Source organism: Paramisgurnus dabryanus, chromosome 6 (assembly GCF_030506205.2).
Source record: "Paramisgurnus dabryanus chromosome 6, PD_genome_1.1, whole genome shotgun sequence".
Lineage (NCBI taxonomy): Eukaryota > Metazoa > Chordata > Actinopteri > Cypriniformes > Cobitidae > Paramisgurnus > Paramisgurnus dabryanus.
Window position 1 is genome coordinate 25,685,972 of NC_133342.1, and position 20,175 is coordinate 25,706,146.

The 20,175-nt window shown below is 42.1% G+C and overlaps 1 protein-coding gene across 1 annotated transcript in view; it reads left to right on the forward strand.

The window, feature by feature from the left end:
• Positions 1 to 564: 564 nt before the first annotated feature.
• The window catches only part of slc7a14a (solute carrier family 7 member 14a), a 29,315-nt gene continuing 9,704 nt past the window's right edge, over positions 565 to 20,175 (forward strand). The window contains exon 1 of the mRNA XM_065276349.2: positions 565 to 933. The gene's annotated coding sequence lies outside the window, so the exon portion shown is untranslated. The remainder of the gene's footprint in view (positions 934 to 20,175) is intronic.

Sequence of the window (20,175 nt, forward strand, 5' to 3'; positions counted from 1 at the left end):
AAAATCCTAAGGCTCTTTGCTCTGTTTTAAGCACAGATTTGATGGAGACAGTAACTTCCCCCCAATATTCACTGTATGAATCACAAACATGTGGTTTAAGACCTGCAGGGAATTTGATATTTTACCAGAGAAATAGCAACAGCATAAGATTTCAAACTGGGGACCACCGCAGGTAAAATTATATGCGTGTAAAATCTTGCTCAGGGTGAACCCATGTAAATTATGTAGCAATAGACCATGTTCCCCACCATCTGAATATTATTACAGAGTTAGACAGGGTCGTAAAATGACCTTTAAATTAAATGAATTCACTATGTAATTCATTTTTAGGTGATGGATGTGTACAATATTGTACATTCATAAGCAAAAGTATTTCATAGGAGGCCATTATTTTGTAAAGTATGAACCTCATGCTCCTCACTTACGTCATTTTTCATCTCCTAGATTTTGCACTATTACAATAGATGCACGATAGTTCCTGTTTCCTGCCCATCCCCTTCATAAATGCATGATGGCGGATCACAGATTTTCGGTATCGCCTAAAGACATCACCGATATCATAACCTGGTTGACGTATGCAGTCATAATAAATAATAAATTTTGTAGCTGATCACGTGGAGAAAGTGTCTGAATAATTTAACCCCCGCGTTGCTAAACAAGTGTACGTTCCTCTTTGTGTGTGCGCGCGCTAGGACGCCGCGTACAGTTGCAGCATCAGTGAGGAAGTGCCGACCCCTTAATCCCCAATGATGATTTATTCGGCGACAGAGCTGCTTTGACTTGGTGTGTTAGTATGTATTATGTGTATATTATGTGAGACGCAAACAGAAATGTATCCTGCTTGGATAGCAGCTGCGTTTGGACTACGACACCGTATCACAGTGATCTGAACCGCAGCACATCAGCACAGCTGGACAGCGGGCACCTCTGAAGGTAAGAGATGTCCAAATCCTGACACTATCTTAAGTGTAGGCATTGTTTATTGAATTAAACTGGACAGTTCAAGTCAAACCGTAAACATAAAAACCATAACCTAATTTACCATCTTATGGCAGTCCGCATGCACAAAGAAAGTGATGGAAATACACAACAGCAGCCCGTTATTATATGCTTTGTATTTTCTTTGTTTTTGTATTCTTGGCTTTCATCTCTGCATCCAGCATTGATTAAAATATTGTGAAATGTTATTGCATTAACTTTATAAACTATATATATGCTTTTCTATATTCTTTTCTCGGAAGGGGAGGTGCGAAATGGCTATCAAGTAAATGTGTACATTTCAATAACACGTCCTTTCATTCCCATTTCCTCAATAGGCTCCAAAACCTGTATCTAAATTTAGATAAGCAGTGGACCCTTTGATTGCAGTGTAAATATATTTTTTGTAGTAAGTGCTGTGGGCGTTGAAACGAGGTTAATCTCTAATGGCATGATGGCAGTTACTCATGGATGCTGCTTTTAAAAGCAGCGGCGAGTCTCGCGTCTTATTTTCCGCCAGTGCTGACCATGGTGCTGAAATACACAAACGCTTGCTTGTGTGATCACGTTGCTATATGTTTTACTTCTACTTAAATTATTATTGAATTAATAAAATACTTAGAAATGCTTTATCAAAAGAGACGTGTAATATGCAATTGTGTGATATATTTTCCAATGTGGGATTTTGTTGTCATTCTCCACCTTGAAAGTTGTCTGATCATTGGCAATTGTGCATAGACTGCTCTTAGACAGATAAATAGAAGAGCAATTTATTTTCATCAGGATGTTGGCGGTGTTTATAAAGAAGTAACTATTTATAAGACTGTATATAGTGCTTTGTAGAAATCAAACCGAACTGAATGTTTTAGTCAAATTAATTGGTAAAGTCCTAAGAATGTTACTGTACATAAAACTGGTGCACTTGTGAATGCATCTATTTAGAGACCTACGGACACTCCCTTAAATTTGCCTTTTGAACTCTGACTCATGTTATAGATGGGTGTGACCTGCTTTTCTCAATGAACTGCACTCTTACATGCTCGAACCAATCTCCCACCACCATCATTATGTCAGTTGTTCTGTTTGCACACAGCACTATAACACAATTAAAGCCTTTCCATCAGTTAGGACCACCTGCAGATCTGCACTGGTTATGTTAGTGAACAAGAAACAAAACACGATTTGGTCACGAGGAAACTACACATAAATGTCATCACTCATCATATAATCTTATTAGACAGATCCAACATGAATAATGACTGTCTGGCTAAGTCTTTCAAATACTGAATTGCTGCCAGCATGCAGTATGTTACAGTTTGTAAACTGCTTTGTATTTTACCAAAGTAAAATTGTGTTGCGTGTGTAGCCTATAAGATATTTGCTATGTACTAGATGGGTTAAAAGAGACATCACCTGGTGCCATGGGAGTGTTTGTTAATTAACAACCTCTGACTGTGCATATGTCACTGTTGCCTGAATACTGAATCGTTGCTATGACCAATTGAGAAGGAAAATAATGCTAAACTAAATTCTGTAGTCACCTTGATACTTAGAAATGTGAATCGTGCTGAGGGAGACAAGATAATACATTTTGGTATGAAATGGTGTTAGCAAGGCAGATTCATTCCACTCAGCAGCCAGTTTATGTAACCGTGCTGTGCACTAGAGGAGGAGGGGAGAGCAGGGAAAACAAGAAAAAGGGAGGAGTAGCAATACAGCCTTGATACAGATTTGACCGCATGTAAGTGTATATAAGTTTGATAAAAGCGCACAGTTTGTGCATTAAACAGAGTTAAAAGATTTTTAGAACTTTATTTGCATATGTATATTTTTATGACAAAAAGAAAGTTCAAGGAAAGTCAAAACCTTGGGAGGAATAACAGGGCCACAAAATGTATAAGTGCATGTGGCAACATCATGGCACAGTTATATAAGTATATGATATAGGCTTGCTCTACATCATAGACAGTTTTACCTGAGTATAAAAATATGAACAATTCAAGTGTTTACCGGGATAGTTCACACTAAAATTTATATTCATTATTCATAAAATTATAGTAGCAGTAGCAGTAAACTTCAACTGCCAGTCTCTAAAATTCTACATAAAATGATTTTATGGGTCATTCTTTGCAATGAGTCCAAATAAATTGGATAAAATAAACCTTGTTTTCTCACTCTGTTAAGCCTGTCAAGTATTCTGTTCTCTCTCTCTCTCTCTCTTCACCATTTGCCAAGGTGAATATTGGCAGTACAGTGCAATTAAACCAATCTCTTATACAGTACATGCAGTTCTCAAAACACCATTTTTACACACCATCTGCTGAAGCTGAAGCTCCTGTGTTTTCCTTAGGTTAAAAAGCAACAGTCTTCGGGAGTGAAAAAATAATCAAGTCTCGTTTTGTGAATTTATCCTTTATTTTTACAGTAAAAATAAATACAATGTAGAATTATTCAGTTTGATCTCAGTCTTGTGTGTTAAAATGCCACAATTAAAAATCTGGATTTTTTTTATTGCCCGGTATATCACTGCATTTCTTAAAAATGTTAAAGCTGATTGCACACGACTCATTGCTTTAAAACAACAGTTTGACGGCACAAATTTGAAAAAGAAAACTAGAAAACAACAACAGAGTGATTTAACACTTTCCCCGCCATTGACAAATTATCTTGTTAATTAAGAGAAAACATTTGCATGAAATTATAAGAGTGAATTAAACAAATTGTCTGAAAAACGAGGATATTGGATATACGGGTTGAGACTGGTACAGTATATTGGTATGGTCTGATATGACCCTACTTCTTTGCAATCCGGTTGTTAAGTCTGACATCATGCATCGCTTTCGGGTCCAAACGATCTCAAATGCCATAGGGAAATAACAGAAAAATAACGCTAATTAAACTTGTATCATAATGCAAAACTACCAAAAACACCCAATCCTAATTTTTATCTCCATAACAAAATCCGAGATGACCAGACATGGATTCTTAAACATGGATTTTTTATGAATTATTAATATTTTGCTGTCAGTGATTCTGTGAGCCTGGAGACTGTGATGTACACTGTAAGTCTATAAAATGTTTGCATAAGGGTGTAATATGAATAAATGGTGCTCATAAACGGCTGTTTAAATAATATCCTCTATTGAAATGAGTGGAGCCATGGACCCATTACTTAGCGGATAGAAGCTCTGCCAGAAAAACAGACATACGTTTTCCAACAAGCTCGCATGTATTACAGATGTATATTTTCAAATAGGGTGGTAGAAGCTTAAAAGGTCTATAACGCAGGGTAAATAAGTTTATTTAACCTTATTCAGGAATCAGGACAGTGGTGTTGTACTGCATTGACAGCATCTGATGTAAAATGTGTTTCATATGAAAGACCACAGGTCACATGATTAGATGATTGACAACATGCTGGAACAAAATCAAAATGTCCAATGAAAGAACAGGCCTCAACCATTTACTTCAGGCATACTCCATATCTAAAATGCTTTTTTTTATTAAAATTTTGATTGTGCAAAGCCTCAATTGAAAGTATTGAACAAACATAATGCTTTATGTACCCCAAAGAAAACCCGGTTAGTTTGTATTAGATACCACTGTTCACTAATAAGAGATTTACAATGGCAATAGCTCAATCAATCAGGCCTCCATAACAAAAGCCATAAAATACGCTCAATCTCTTTATCCCACTATGAGCTTACAATGGAAATCAATTCCTCTCACATTGCCTGCAGATGGCCAGATGCTCTGTCTATCATCTCCTTCCTTACCGATCACCCCCACAAGTACACAGTTTACGACTAATCGACAGTCATAGCTGATTTAATTGAACCTTTATCGTCTACCTGGGGATCCACCTGCTTTTTTATTGTAACTCTGAACAGTAGGCCTGTGTAACTTAATTTATTTGCTTAGAGCACAGAAGTGACAGCCTACACTCTGACTATGATATTTCATCAAAATGCAGGTAATAGGTTTTGTAGTGATTACAAAAGTAAACGTAACCATGCTTTGGCCAGACATGTGGCAAATATAGATAAAGGTCTGTAATTGTTTGAAATATTCACAGTACTGTCTAACCTCCCAGTCACATTAGCTACAAGAGACAGAGCGACAGGCTACTATTCATTTTCAACGGGAGTTTTATCGAGAAACAAAATACTTTTAAATCCAAAAACACCATTCTTGTAACTTAACAATACCTCTAAAGTGACTTTTGATACTGCTTTTAGATACTAGCCAAGGAACGCCCATCAAGCGAGTGCGTGTCGCTCAGTGTCGCTCACTTTTGTAGCAAATGTAGGGTAACTGTAGGGTAAGAAGCATCCCTTACCCCTCGTTCAGACAGCCAACGACGTTATCGCTGTGTGTCACCCGTCTCTTTCAATGAGGCGTTTCTAAATCTGCTTGTCATAAACAAATGAGTACCATCCACGCCAGTAACTGACGAGAGAAGGATGACGTGAACTCCACTGCTTCGTTCTCATTGGTAGTCGCTCCCGAAATTCGCTCAACATTTGCATAAAGTTAAACTTTTCTCAACTTTCTCGCATCGCTGGACACACCCATACGATCGCCAACGGTCACTTTCGCTCGTGCCTCCGGAAGTCGCCCGGTTTCCATTGAAATGAATGAGATCGCGTCGCTCTGCTACTGCTGATCGCTGGCTGTCTGAATGGGGCATTAGCATTCAAAACAAGCCAATTTAGATTTTTTCACAATATAGGCACTGAATTTACATCCTCCTCATTTTAGATTCTATAATTTAAAAATAAGAAAAAAAATCGAAAAATTATAACTTTAGTATATTGTCTTGTGCTGATTAGAGCCTCACCTGATGATGGTCCAAAATTCCTGTGACGGGTAACTTAACAGTGAGGTTGATTTGACATTAACTCTTTCCCTGGACACAAGAAGAAGTTCAGAAATGTATTGTAAGAGCTGCTTAAAGGTTCTCTAAGCGAATTGACGCGTTTTAGACCATAAAACATTTTTTGTTACATACAGCAAAAATCTCCTCACTATCTGCTTGCTGCCTGTCTGCTGATCAAACTGTAAAAAAACGTGATCTCTGTAGACAGCCCAGGCTCTACAAACTTCAATATAAACACAGTGGCCAAACCTGCACCACGAAACAAAACAAAGTGTTCCAGCCAATAAACGCCAAGAAGGATTTGGGGGTTGGGTTTGGGCGCGTTCATGAAAGCACAGAAGGGAGGTGTAGCAAATGGCTCGGAGTCAGATTGGGGCCATTTGGCATCTGGATTTCAACAGCCCTAAAATTGTGATAATTAGATAACCCTGTCTCCTCTATCACCTATCAAGGCTGTAAAGTGGGCGACAATTAAAACAAATGCCGTCTTCAAAGGAAGTTCAAAGGAATTCCACCAGAGTCCACAGTCGCCAGAGACACAGCAGGGGGGGCACGGACTATATGTCTCTGATGAAACCACATTTAAAGATCACAATGAGCTGTTTAAATGTGTATATATTTTATATCCCTTTACTGCATGATCGTGTATGTGTGATGGAACTGTGTGTTAACACTCTAGTTAGATTTTGTTCACTGTAGCATGGTTCATATCTTGGGTATGAAATTATTATTCAACGTGATCTTAAACCCATGTCTTGTCTAGTATCAAATTAATCCACTCTTTATTTCCTAATCATTTCTATGTATCATATTACCATAAGCCGCATCAATGTCATTTAATATCGATTTGAAGAGTTATGGAAACAAACTTTTATCATTTGGCATTTACGCAAATGTGATGTCTGAAAGAACAAAGGCTTGTTTCCCGCGCGATCGAACACTTCGCACATTGGTCATTTCACCTAAAATGGGCTGGGCGCGTGAAAGGTCAAAACGGCCTATCGTCCAAGCCATCATCGCTCAATCACCCAGGAGCGCTCAGTCGCTCGGTTACTCAGGTAACCCGTCAGCGCAGTTTGGAAACTCGCTGAGACTCACCCAGAGTCCCTCGGATTCATCATCTTTTCTCTGAGCCCTGTCCTACTCTTCGGGACAGTAATTTCCTGGCTTGCACTTTGCACTTCGAGTTCGGACAATTTACGCGGAACACTCCGCCATACGGAACAACCAAACGGACTTACGAGCACACCTGGATTATCTCTCTCTCTCTCTCTCTGCTCGCACCCGCGCGCACCAGACACGTCGTACTACATCATAAAGAGCCAAATGCAAGTATTAACCTTGTTCTACTCGCTGATGTTTAAGCTTTACCCCTTATGAAAATTAAGGCGATCCTTAGAGATTTTCCGATGGTTTGTGCAGATGTTAAGCAATAGTGTTTTTGCCAATCTTTTACTCTCTCTCTAGCTTTTCAGTCTTTTCTTTCTCATCTATGTTTTATGTTATTGTATATGTGTATGTTTAGTTAGTCGTTGTGTGTACTTCGTTTTGTAGTTAATAAACCGGTTTTGCATTTTCACAATTGAATTGTTTCTGTGTTCAATGCTCACGAAATTAAAGTCACTATTTCTGCCTTTTGATCCAGCTACACGCTGCGAGTAGCACTGTATATCAGTAAGAAGGTTAATTTTAAAGGCCATGAAATTAACATTTCTTAGACGTTAATATACGATTATGGATATATGTCTTCGGTGGACGAACATATTAATTAATTGTTATTATTAATTCTGCTACGCCAGGTAAAACCTGATAAACTTGTATAATTAATTACAGTTAGTTATACATAATATTCCCTTTTGAGCTAAAATCTAAGATTCCCTTGGGAATCCCCGTAGTATTACAGTCGGAGGTTTATAGTGTTTCAAATAACTTTATTCCCCTCCTCCCGCTGAATCGCTACATATTAATGGTGGAGAACGCGCGGGCAGATTTAAACATTATTTTCTGAGCAAACCAGTTACAAGTCAAATGTGTTTTGCATTGTGTGAATGAAAAAGAACTATCAGCTATAACTGATTTCGTTCTTTATTTGTATGAATGAAAATGTATTTTCCTGTATCATTTTCAGGACGTAACAGACTCGCGCCCCTGTTATGTATAGTTTACTGCAGTCTTTAAGGTAACCGTATTAAAACCCCTTTGATACGCTGAATTACCGTCTGATTCCGCCTAATAAAGAGTAGAATTCCTTTATTTAGAGCGAAGCGGTGGTCGAGTGAGTACTCCCATCTGATAAGGCCTTTTTGTTAAATCTCCAGGAAATGATTTGCAATTAGAGAAGCTGTCTATTGTATTTTTCCATTTTATTCACGTACGTGGATTTTTTTAAATTGAAAGCACCGAGGGTAAGACTTCAATTTTTTTTAAGGAGATGAAAACTTGATCAAGTATTTATAGTCACAACGTACGATAAAGCACGTTGGACTCTTTGTTTATTGCGTGTCCCGGTAACTAAGCCAAAATTAAAATAGGCAGCGCAAACATGAGCAAATTACATCCGTCGTCTTAGCAACGGAGCGGCCGCCGATGTAATTGTTGAATAGAAGCGAATCTTTGTCAGTTTAAAGCGTACTACCTAGTTCTAACACTAGATGTCAGTCTTGAGTGTCTAACACTTCTCCTTCTCCTTTACTTTAAGCCTGACTTCCGCTTTCTTTGTTTGTTGGGCGAAATATCGCCATCTGGTGGGAAAAGTTCGTTTGGCCCTCTCATAAACTCTTTTGGGAAGTGTATGACAGGAGTCAAACTTGAAATTTTTACCTTACTTCAATAACTAGGTTATTCTACTACTTTGTAGTTTTATTTCCTACATATTGAAGGTTATGGTCTTAAATGATAAATAATAATTAATATTGCTGTGGCTTTATTAATTTATTATTTCTTTATTTTATTTTGATTTATTTTATTTTATTTCATTTTTGCTGTTCTCTCTCGCTCCTTACTTTCCTGTTCTCTTTTCGATTGTAGAGATTGTATTTTAATTAAGTTTAAATTTAAATTTAATGCAGTTTGATTTATTTTAAATTTTAATTGAATTAATTCTTTACTGTGAATAGAATTCAGCCCCATAAGTCCCATTCTCAGTGAATTCATTTATGTTTTAACTGGTGCAATAGGATAAGCCCCTGTGCATCTCTTTAAAGCTAACACTTGATAGATGAATCAGGACTTCGCCAGCGGTGAGTTCTACAAGAGACCGGTCCCGTTGAACTGACTCGAGTGTGTACAGTCGGGGTGCTGCGGTAGCTCCCTCCTTTAGCACCTTAGGCAGCAAGACACAGTGCGACCTCTGCCACCGGGCACTCCAATCGCTAACCGTGCCAGCTGACACACAAAGCCCTAGCGGCAGTGCCAGTTGGTGGGTGACACCTTTGAGTGCGGCCTGGCGGTGTGAAGGGCGTGACTGTTGAGCGGTCGAGGTGGGGAGGGCAGAAGGCCCGGCACTCTTGGCTGCGTGCTCAGGGAAGCGCCTTGTCTCTGTGTTCCACCCTGGGTTGTCTTAAATAGTCAACAGGTGTTAGTGTAAAAGAGATGCACTTTTCTCCCCTCTGTAGCCACTAGAGGCACCAGATCCCTCTCACGTTGGGTCTAGCCCAGCCACTCTAGCTAAGCCACTCCCCTAGCTCGCATGACTCCATAGTGCCCTCTCCCTGTAAGGCCCTGTCATCAAATCTAGGGTAGAGAACCTGCTAAGCTGAAACAGGAAACCCCTTTTCCACCTCCTATCCTCTTCATTTTCCCAGCCTTAGGACTTCGTCTGTTGGCTGTCTCAATTCCCATTTTCATTTTATTTTATTAGTATTATTTTCATTTTATTTGTTTTTTTTTTTTATTTATTTGTTTTTCTTTCCTCTCTTTTCCGTTCCTATTTCATTTCCAGCAACCTATCCTCCTCATTCTTTATTCTATTTTGTTTTATTTTATTTTAATCATTATAATTAATTAATTTTAATTATTTTGATTCACTTTATTTTGGGCTGAAAGAGCAAAACTGCACAAACCATAAGGAGAATTCATTAGTAATACGCTCGATAAACCAAATGTCCAAGGCGACCTATAGGTTTTAACAAAGCGACAAATTACTAAACTTTTTCCCTTTTTTTTTTTCCCCCACACTGATTATCTGTGCCGCTGGAGAAAGGTCCTGATAATAAGCTCATAGCCCACACATATATATATATATATATATATATATATACTTTTTTTATTGCCGTAGCTCGTTGAACTGTGCGGACTCGCATTGGCTCTTTGTGTTTTCTCTTCTATTAGTGTGTCAACATGTCCAGATCACCAAGCCCTGTCAACCACTGGGACCAGCTAGAGGCCTGGCTCAGCGCTGTGACATCTGAACTCCTGCCCAACCTCGCCAATGAACTGCAACACTTGGAAAGAGAGCAACTCGACGACACCCTGGACAAGTTCATAACCCTCGACCCAACGAGGAGCTACAGTCACAAGGATATAGCCAAGATCACAGGTGCCATCGCTCACAACCTCATCATCCAGCTAAAACTGGGCGAAAGGAATGTCGCCCAACTGGAACAGGATACAGCAGCTCTACAGCTCCAAGCGGCAGAGGCACGGAGGAATCAGGAGGACGCGCAGAATCGTCTAGATCAGCTGACACAGGGATTAGAGGATCAACACCCATCGACAGAGGAGGAACACTGGAGGCTAAAGGACGAGATTGGACAACTCCAAGAGGCCTTGTCAAAACTCCGCACAGACACAGAGCACAAGGAGCAACAGGAAAAGACAGCCAGAGAAGAGCTGTCTGGAAAGCTTCAGCAGGCTGAACATCTTCTGGTGAGAGCAAAGGCAGAACTGAAGGAACGTGATGCCAAGCTGAAGGCCTGTGAGAATCACCTGCGAGCGTCTCGAGATGAAGGTCGAGCTCTGGCTCAGCAACGAGACCAGGCTAGGGACGACCTTGACTCTGCCCAAAGAGAACTCATTTATGCGTATAAACTGCAAGCTGAACAAGTAAGGGAAATAGCAACCTTTCCCTTTCATTCAACCAGTGAGCCTGCACCCTCCCACCAAAGCTTTTCTGTTGAAAAGGGGGGCGGGAGCCCACTGTTAAAGACATCAGCCAGCATCCCAGAACCTCTCACTACCACAGAGGGGTGGGAACAAACAAATTTCCCGAGGTCACCTGCAGACATGCCCGGCGTGGCACCCAAAGACCTCGACAAGCTGGCTAGAAATATCCCAACATTTACCCCAAACCCTGCAGGTGGCCATGATATCCACTCATACCTGCAGGACATTAACTTTTATTTGCAAACACTGCCAAATGTAACCACAAGAGACAAACTGTATCTGCTACGGGTTACTTCCAGTCGTGAGGTGAGGAGTTTCCTTGACCGGCAGCCAGAAAACGTCAAGATGGATTACAAGCAGCTGCAAAAGGCTTTAATAGAAGAGTTTTCGGATCCAGAGTCAGAACATGGACTAGTTACAGCAATGGACCTCAAACAGAGCAGAAACGAAACTCCACAGGCCTACTACAACAGACTCAGGCGAGCTTACTTTGGCTCACGGAATGAGCCAGGAATGGAGGAGGACTTTAACTTCAGGACCCTTTTCCTGCGAAATCTTCATTTCACAGTAAGCCAACACTTAGGGGTTATGGCCTGCCCTCGCACGATGACAACCAGGCAGTTGCGGGACTTGGCCCATAAAGCTTATGGTAAACAAAGAGCGGCCTCTGAAAAGACTGTTAAAAACCCTGTCATTCTCCCTGTCTCTGAACTGTACCCTGAACTACCACTGGAGGGCGCACGACCGCGCCACAGTGAAAGACCTTTCAACAGAGGGTCAAGAGACTTTACAGCCAGCCAGGAATGGTACGGCCATGAAGGGGCTCGTCCCAAGCACCAAATGGGACGCGCCGAGAGGTCATGGAGCCAGCCAAACTCATCAGACAACCAGAAGGGTGGCGGCTCGTGGGAACCTGGCCGACGACCTAGAGGTAACCGTCCTGCACCTGGCAGATCAAAAACTGGTAACAGTCAACATCGATACACACAGAGCAGGGTTAAGCCTGAACTACCCCAGAAACAGAGTGACACAGACACGTCTGAATCAGCAGAGATTCTGAGAATATTGAAGGAGTTAATCCAAAAGAGGCCCCACAAACAGGACCACGAAGACAATCCCGACTCCTTATTCATTTCACAAACCAAAGACTTTGGCGTACAAACAATATCTCAGACACCAACCAACCAAAGCCTGCAAGTACCAGAGAGTGCTGTGTTAACTGTCTCCTTCCCTACAGAGTCACAGGAAACCAGCCTTAACTGCCTGCCTATTAATACAACAGCCCCAGTACCAAGCCTCCTGGGAAACCTGATCGAAAGAGGAGAAGCCAAAAAGCTATATCTATCCATCACCTTGGAAAATGAGGTCGAACTAGAAGCCCTCGTCGACACCGGAGCTGACCTAACGCTGATGTCATCCCAGCTTTTCACCAGACTCCAGAACAGAGCTAAGGCCCAAAATTTGACCCTTAAACCCCAAAGGTGTATGCTGAATGTGCAGTCTTACAGCCAGACTGAAGTTCAACTGCAACAGGTGATTCCCATCCACCTGACAATCGGTCCTATGAGCATCATACACCCTGTGTACATCTCACCAATGGACTCATATCCTCTCCTCATTGGCAAAGACCTGCTAGACCGCTTTGAACCCTTAATGGACTTTAAACAGTTAAAAATTTGGGCTCAAGTGCGAGAACCTTTACCCTTTCAATCAGCCAGATCATCTGAGGTAAACTGCCAGGTCACACAGGTCATGGACGACCCCCCAGCCAGCCGCGGGAACTTCGTCTCAGACCTAAACTCCAAAAGTTCACTGCTCTGCACTCTGCATCCAGCCAAAGACTCAGAACCATACCCAGGACTTGACGCACAAGTTCAACAGAATTTAAAAGATGCAGATGCCATGCAGGATGATGCAGATCATCAGAAACTACAAGCCTTTAACATCCCTACCCAAGCTATGTTAAACCACCTCTTAGACCCCTCCACCTACCCTATCACAAACTCTGACATGTCTGCTGCTCCAACCCGCAAACGTCTCAACGATGTCAGGCACCTGCTGCGCATACAACACAACATCCTCTGGTATGTCCCTGATGAACGCACTACACCTGCGCTTGTGGTTCCTCAGGCCCATAGGGGGGTCCTACTGATGCATGCGCATGACACAGCATGTGCTGGACACCATCGCACAAAAGCCACGTATGAAACACTGAAACAGGTGGCATACTGGCCTGAAATGCAGCAGGATGTAGCACAATACATCAAGGGATGTCTGGTTTGCTGCCAGTTCCAACCGGCTAACCCAAACCATGGAGCACCACTGCAAAAAAGAGGTGTCAACTTCCCATTGTCAGACCTCCAGATAGACTGGGTTGGACCATTACCCAGGTCAACGAGGGGCAACGAACACTTTCTCACGGTCATCTGCCAATTCACAAAGTTGGTGGAATGCTTTCCAGCACCCAATGACACCACTCACCAGTATCTGGATGAACTTCATCTGGGAACGACCTTCGCTTTTCAAACGACCAAGATCTGGTACTGCAGTTTCGCCCCGCCAATTCAGACAGCTCACCAGCAGCTGTCAAAGAAATTTCTGCCACACTGGACAGGACCTCATGAGATGGTGGACAAACTCTCTCCCGTTGCATACCGGATCAAGATGGGCAGGAGTCAGAAGGAACCAATTTTCAGAGGGGTCCACCGGAACCAAGTCAAGAGACACTCAACATTGTGGCATGACAGTAAAGGGGGGACTAGCACTAACCAGGCCAAACTCCCTCCACACTGCCTCATCACTAAAACTCTGCCACCTAGGGAACAGCCGCTAATGAAAAGAAAGAGAGCTGTCCTGACCAAACAAGGACCTGTAGCGCTCACCTATTGTTCTTTCTCTCTCTCTCTCTCTGTCATCAGGATGCTGCTGTGGATCACTGTCCTGTACATCAGCCTACAAGGGGGGTGGTCGCAACCTGAAATCGTGTCGCCGGGTCCAGCCTCAGGCATCGTCCTAAAAGAGCAACCCGGACTCCTGATCACGAACTGCAGAACACATAGCCAAAAAGTCTATGTCCGACTCAACCCCCGTGATGTCTACAGAGCACACTACACAGCATCAGCACCAGAAACCAGTTGGGCAGGAGAACGATGGGCGCAGAACGCTATGTTTCACGCAGAGGCCGACATCAAACACATGCTGTACCAACTTCAGAAGATGACTGTCACACAAGCAGATCTCAGCGGACAAACTAAGCGCCCCAAGCGGTTCCTGGGGGCCCTACTCGGAGCCGCCGCAGCAGTCGGAACTTTGTTCAACATTGGAGTCACCAGTGTCAATGCAGTCAGCATAGCCACGGTGAGACGACATGTGAATGAGATCCAGGAGGAAATACCTCAACTGAGAGAACAACTGACAGCTCAGAGCAAATCACTGCAAACCATGGGAAAATCCTTAAAAGATACTGTCGTAATTCTCAACACACACAGTGTCGCACTGAAACAAACAGTGAACTCTTTGAAACAGATTTTCTCAGTACTGCAGGTGGATCATGCCTATTCTCAACTGGTCACAGCTCTGATGTCAGACATGCTGCGCGAGGTGAGCTCCTCTGTGGACAGTCTAGCCATGGGTAGAATTCCACCCTACCTGGTACCCCTAAGCCTGGTACAGACCATTTTATCCTCTGCCACTGCAGGGCCAACAAACACTCTGCAGGCACATCTGGCCTACTCCCTAGGTAGCGCAATTCCCTTAAGCATAGCCCCTGAACAAGGCGAACTTGCTTTTCTGATAAACCTGCCAATCATTGAGTCACACAACATCTACAGACTCAAAGACATTGTCAATGTTGGCTTCTGGCAGGGAAACACCCACATCAGAATACGCACCCCCGACGTTGTGGCTTACCATGACAGCAATGAACAGCTGTACCTTGCACCAAACCTGCGCATGTGCAGCCTCACGAAAGACATTCATTATCTCTGCCCCAGCAAACCTTTCCTTCGGGACAACACTGACGGCATCTGTGGGCTGCGGCCCATGAAGATTGACTCTCGTTGTCCTGCCTCAGCTAAACCACGAGCCGAGGTCACTAACACCCAAGCAGAAATCGTAGGTGACCGATGGCTGGTCAACACCCCAGCCAGCACAGCCATTTTGACCTACGACCAACACGACACAGCCACCCGCATCAGTCTACCAAACCAGACGATGTGGATTCAAGTTCCAAAGGATGCGATTCTTCACATCGATGAACTCGCACTCTATCACCTTCCCAGTGAGGAGTACCACACCGAACTGGAAATTTCAACTTTCTTCAGGGACCACAACTTCACTTTAGACCCTGAACTGGAGATGAGGATTGCAGAAGGGGGGACCCAACTAATTGATGTCACGCCCATCGACACTGCCCTCCAGGCACTTGCTCGGATGCCAGCTATGCACAGCCTCCCTGTTGTCCGAGCCTGGACCGCCGCTGACACGGTACTGTGCCTCTCCACAGGAGTAGGATATGCCCTTACTCTTGGCCTCGCTTTCATCCTGTACCGAAGAGTCAGCGGGATGCAGGAAACAGTGAACAAGTGCACAGCTGCCCTCCCTCGAGCCTTCAAGCGGAACCGTGGGAAGCAAGACACACAAGCCGAGCAAGAGCCCAACCTCATCGAAATCACCCCTCTGCAGGCATGCAGAAGCGCTGCAGGAAATTAAGATACACCTGCCATCCAGACCAAATGACCTGTCCAACCATCGCCTATTGAACCATCGCCCACCAAAGTCTCTCAAGACCCTGGTGGCCATGAAGGGGGGATATGTAGCAAATGGCTCGGAGTCAGATTGGGGCCATTTGGCATCTGGATTTCAACAGCCCTAAAATTGTGATAATTAGATAACCCTGTCTCCTCTATCACCTATCAAGGCTGTAAAGTGGGCGACAATTAAAACAAATGCCGTCTTCAAAGGAAGTTCAAAGGAATTCCACCAGAGTCCACAGTCGCCAGAGACACAGCAGGGGGGGCACGGACTATATGTCTCTGATGAAACCACATTTAAAGATCACAATGAGCTGTTTAAATGTGTATATATTTTATATCCCTTTACTGCATGATCGTGTATGTGTGATGGAACTGTGTGTTAACACTCTAGTTAGATTTTGTTCACTGTAGCATGGTTCATATCTTGGGTATGAAATTATTATTCAACGTGATCTTAAACCCATGTCTTGTCTAGTATCAAATTAATCCACTCTTTATTTCCTAATCATTTCTATGTATCATATTACCATAAGCCGCATCAATGTCATTTAATATCGATTTGAAGAGTTATGGAAACAAACTTTTATCATTTGGCATTTACGCAAATGTGATGTCTGAAAGAACAAAGGCTTGTTTCCCGCGCGATCGAACACTTCGCACATTGGTCATTTCACCTAAAATGGGCTGGGCGCGTGAAAGGTCAAAACGGCCTATCGTCCAAGCCATCATCGCTCAATCACCCAGGAGCGCTCAGTCGCTCGGTTACTCAGGTAACCCGTCAGCGCAGTTTGGAAACTCGCTGAGACTCACCCAGAGTCCCTCGGATTCATCATCTTTTCTCTGAGCCCTGTCCTACTCTTCGGGACAGTAATTTCCTGGCTTGCACTTTGCACTTCGAGTTCGGACAATTTACGCGGAACACTCCGCCATACGGAACAACCAAACGGACTTACGAGCACACCTGGATTATCTCTCTCTCTCTCTCTCTGCTCGCACCCGCGCGCACCAGACACGTCGTACTACATCATAAAGAGCCAAATGCAAGTATTAACCTTGTTCTACTCGCTGATGTTTAAGCTTTACCCCTTATGAAAATTAAGGCGATCCTTAGAGATTTTCCGATGGTTTGTGCAGATGTTAAGCAATAGTGTTTTTGCCAATCTTTTACTCTCTCTCTAGCTTTTCAGTCTTTTCTTTCTCATCTATGTTTTATGTTATTGTATATGTGTATGTTTAGTTAGTCGTTGTGTGTACTTCGTTTTGTAGTTAATAAACCGGTTTTGCATTTTCACAATTGAATTGTTTCTGTGTTCAATGCTCACGAAATTAAAGTCACTATTTCTGCCTTTTGATCCAGCTACACGCTGCGAGTAGCACTGTATATCAGTAAGAAGGTTAATTTTAAAGGCCATGAAATTAACATTTCTTAGACGTTAATATACGATTATGGATATATGTCTTCGGTGGACGAACATATTAATTAATTGTTATTATTAATTCTGCTACGCCAGGTAAAACCTGATAAACTTGTATAATTAATTACAGTTAGTTATACATAATATTCCCTTTTGAGCTAAAATCTAAGATTCCCTTGGGAATCCCCGTAGTATTACAGTCGGAGGTTTATAGTGTTTCAAATAACTTTATTCCCCTCCTCCCGCTGAATCGCTACAGAGGGGAGGAGTTAACTACGCTCAGTTTGTTTGAAAACACATTTAAAAAATCAACACACAGATTCGCTTAGAACGCCTTTAAGCAGTTTATGCAACAGTTAAAACTATTTTTAATTACCTGAAAAGGCAGATTATGTGTGTTAACATGACATTAATTGCATCACACATCACTCGTCTTTCTTTAATACAATGATATATTTGCTTATGTTTTATATGGAATAAAAACCTCACGTACATAACCAACGTATTTACGATCCTGTGGGCGTAATTTATCAAATAAGCTTATCACAAGCTAATGACATAGCGGTGCATGTAATAACGTCATGTAACCTGGACTGTTGTTACACGTATTTGCTTTTTCTAGTAAACAGTACTAATTTTATGTATAAATATATTGATACAAAACCTTGTTTATCCACGTAAATCTGTTTGTGTGAAAACTACAGCCTCCCCACACCTGAAGTGATTTCAAACAGCACCACACACTGAGTTAATTTGACCCAGCATTTGGGTTGATGCGTCACGGGAGGGATTCATTTAACTGTCAGTGAAAACATCCCAAATATTAACCCATATTAACTAACTGCCCAAAAAACTATCCACGACTGAAAAGAAAATAACACACAACTAAATGACCCACAAGGCTTAACCCACGGTTTGGGTAGCCTAGATATAATAAACCAGTTTTTTTTAGAGTGAAGCTGTGTATGAAAGTTCCTTACACCGTAGCTTTGTCTTGTTTTTGTGACTTTCCTCCTGTACACCCACACAGTGTGTTGCACTCCAGGCCACTGTTTAAAACCTGTGTGTTATAAAGTCAGTGGTGAGGAACTCATATTGTTTAAAACACATCAACGTCCGTCCAGCACCCTGAAGGCAAACAGTGTTATGTGCCTGTGAAGGTTCAGATCTGATGGGAATCCATATTAGATTAGAGCTCAGGCCTTCAGTTTGTTGTTAACTTGCTGACATTGCACACGCCGAAGGCTGGTGAACTTTACAGTTAAATTTTTGTAAAAAACAAGCAGGACATTTTTCTGCTTCACTGTTTCTTTAGGAAGCACAAAGCTAACCAATGTACTGTACAAATAGTTTATGAATCAGTTAAAATTTCCCTATTAGTTTATTTTGCAGAAAATGGACACATTTTGTTTGCTGCAGAATGTCTCATGTGTCTCATTTTAATTAAAGGTGACAAAGAATGATTGAACGGGGTATTTATCCTTGTTCTGTGATGTGACAAATTTTTTTGGTTGCGCCTGTAATGCCTTAGAAGCTTCCAAAAACCTCTCTAAGAAAGTTCAATTATGGTGGATGATTTTAAACGCATTGTTTTGCACCTATTTGGCGTCCCTTGGGGCTTAACTGGCAACCTCATTATGAAATGCAAGCACTTGACACTGATTGGCTGCCTTTGCTGGCACTCAAAAGAAATGTAAACTTCGCCATCTTCAAAACACAGACCGACCAAAATTTTACAGATTGAAGAGCACACCTCAGAACGCGACTCCCCATTTTGCCTTGAACTTCGCGAAGACTGCTGCAATTTACTTCCTGTTGGAGGCGAGAGGCCGGGTGGATGCAAATTAAGGGAGGGGAATTTAATGAGAGTGGGGGGAGTGAGATGCATTTTACGTAATATGTATCCGTTGTTCAAATTGGGCCATTTTCTGGCGGACATTTCTAAAGGAGGAATTTCTATGAAACGGAGATGTTCAGAATGTCTAGCACTTTTTGTATGTTTGCGAATGCGGGTAGACTACCGTTATTCAACTAAGACAAGGTAAACGTGTGGTTTTTTTTTTCATTCTTTGTCACTTTTCAAAGGGTTTTCATTAAAAATGGTGCTGTTTTTTATCTGATACAGTCAGTAAGTTGAAACACTAGTAAAAACCTAGTTTTCTTTCACTACCTTTTACTTGTAATTACAGGAAAGCAGACTGAAGCAAGACAGAAATCATTATACCGGTCAATAAGCATGTGCCCATGTGGGAGGAATAGATTGCTCAATGCTCTGTTATACTGTCATCCTGCAGACAGTTAGTCAGACACAGAGAAGAGAGAGAGAGAGAGAGAGAGAGAGAGAGAGAGAGAGAGAGAGAGGAGAGAGAGAGAGAGAGAGAGAGAGAGAGAGAGAGAGAGAGAGAGAGAGAGAGAGAGAGAGAGAGAGAGGAGAGAGAGAGAGATGAGAGGAGAGAGAGAGAGAGAGAGAGAGAGAGAGATGAGAGAGAGAGAGGAGAGAGAGAGAGAGTGAGAGAGAGAGAGAGAGGAGAGAGAGAGGGAGGAGAGGAGAGAGGAGAGAGAGAGAGAGAGAGAGAGAATTAAGAATTGGTGAAAGAGCAGATCAAGGAAATAAGGGGGAAATAACTTTAAAATTCAATATAATATGTTTAGAAAGGTTAGAGGATAAAGCATGTCAGAGGAAATTATGTCAAAAAGAACAAGAATAAACACACACTGGTTTGGTTTTGTGTCTGTTTCTTTTTGGCTTTGGACCAGGGCTCATCCGTACATTTTATTGGTTTTCAGCGTGTAGTTCTTGATGTTCAAGAGAATCTCAAGATGTTTAATCAACAACTACTTACACAAGGCCATTAAAATGAGTATCACTTCCCAAACAGCTTTTTTTTATGTCTCTCATCTCATCTGTCTTACACAATTTGGCAGTGTAAAAATCTGATAAGACGTGCGTCCTTCTATATCAAATCTAAGAATAAATTTGAATTAAATAGACGCCTTCCCAGAATTGACAGGTTTCTCATATTATCATTCTTCTTATTTATGATTA